This window comes from Sapajus apella, unplaced genomic scaffold (genome assembly GCF_009761245.1).
Source record: "Sapajus apella isolate SASKATOON/1434 unplaced genomic scaffold, GSC_monkey_1.0 scaffold134, whole genome shotgun sequence".
NCBI lineage: Eukaryota > Metazoa > Chordata > Mammalia > Primates > Cebidae > Sapajus > Sapajus apella.
In genome coordinates this window covers 2,623,376-2,624,957 of record NW_022437074.1, presented here as the reverse complement: position 1 = coordinate 2,624,957, position 1,582 = coordinate 2,623,376, and the positions used below count along the sequence as shown (strand labels likewise).

The following is a 1,582-nucleotide window of genomic DNA, read 5'->3' as shown; positions in this document are numbered from 1 at the left end:
TTTTTTTTTTTTTTTTTTTCTGTATATACCTGGAGTGATAGAGAGCTCCCAAGATTATATGCCCTTTGTCTTCTGCTATCAGGGTGGGTAGGGAAGGAGCACCAGGTGGGGGCAGAACTAGGTGTCACTGAGCTCAAACTCTCCTTGGACAGGTCTTGCTGCAGTTGCTGTAGGGGATGAGGGTGAGATTCCCAGGTCAATGGAGCTGTGTACCTAGGAGGATTATGGCTGCCTTTGCTTAGTCCTGCAGGTTGTCAGGGAGGTGGTGTAAAGCTGGCAGTCACAAGATGCACTCAGCTCTCACACAAACTGAAGACCCAGTCTCACCCCTACCATGCCCCTCACCTGCCAATAGCCCTGAGTTTCTTTTCAGGCAGTGGGTGAACTGGGCTTGAAAACTTACCCCAGGCTACCCACCTCTCAGCTGGAAAAGAAAAGTGCTTGGTTCTTCCCCCAACTGTGGAGCCTGCACACTGCATTTGTGCCCTCACCTGACTTCTGTCCAGGAGGCTTCTCACCCCAATCAAATTGTTATAAAGTGTAGGCGGAGATTTCCTTCTCCCTGTAGAGTTTCTCCCCTATCCACTTGCCACTCCTCTCGCCGCCCTCCCAATAGATTCCTATGTTGTCAGGCATCAGTGGTCTGTATGGGGACCCAGCAAGCTTCCAGGGCCTTTCTGTTGCTTTGTTGACTCTTGTATTTCATTTGGCTCTCTAAATTGACTTAGCTCCAAGTAAGGTCAGAAACTTCTCCTTCAAACAGAACTTTTGTTTCTCCAGTGGGAGCATGTATTCAAGAGAGGAGGCTCTCCCTTTTTCACTTCCACAGTTGGGGCACTCATAGTATTTGGGGTGTCTCCCTGTTCTTACAGGAGCAGTGTGCTCCCTTCAGAGGGTCTGTAAATTCTCTTGGGATTGCTGGTTTGTTTTTACAGTCAGGCTGGAGCTAAAGTTCACAATGCAAGCCTCTGCACGTTGCTCTGTCCATCCAAGTCAGAGCTGCAATCTAGTCTTTCTCCCATCTGCCATGATGATTGAGATTTATTATTTAAATCTTACTTTACACTGATATTCTACTTTGAAGAAGGTTTTTTTTTTTTTTTTTCTGTATATACCTGGAGTGATAGAGTCATCTACATACATAAATTAGGGAGATAATCTGGCAATCTTGGGTATGATTGATGATGGATTAAAAATAATTAAATGTTTTATGCTGGATATTTCTTTTTCGTTTTTAAATATGGAACACTTCATGAATTTGTGTGTCATCCTTGTGTAGGGGCCATTCTATCTTCTCTGTATCGTTCCAAGTTTAGTATATGTGCTGCCAAAACAAGCACTATTTCTTTTTAAAAATAATGCTACTTGGCTTAGTCAATTTTTTTTTCCTTAAGTACAGAGATCAACTCGACACAGGTCAAATTGTGCCTAATTAGGTACAATTAGATTTTTCAATATTATGTTTATTTTTGTGATTATATAAATTATTAAATATCATCTCCTCTTCTGCTTTGCTGTTTTGATCCCAGATGTATGGTGGCATCAGTTGGAATTAAAGATGAGTTTTAATGATTCAAAGGGA

At 42.4% G+C, this 1,582-nt stretch overlaps 1 non-coding gene across 1 annotated transcript; it reads right to left on the bottom strand.

The window, feature by feature from the left end:
* Positions 1-1,234: 1,234 nt before the first annotated feature.
* Positions 1,235-1,340, bottom strand: LOC116539864. Its single transcript, XR_004264222.1, has one exon. It is a non-coding gene; the product is annotated as a U6 spliceosomal RNA (small nuclear RNA).
* Between the last annotated feature and the right edge of the window lie 242 nt (positions 1,341-1,582).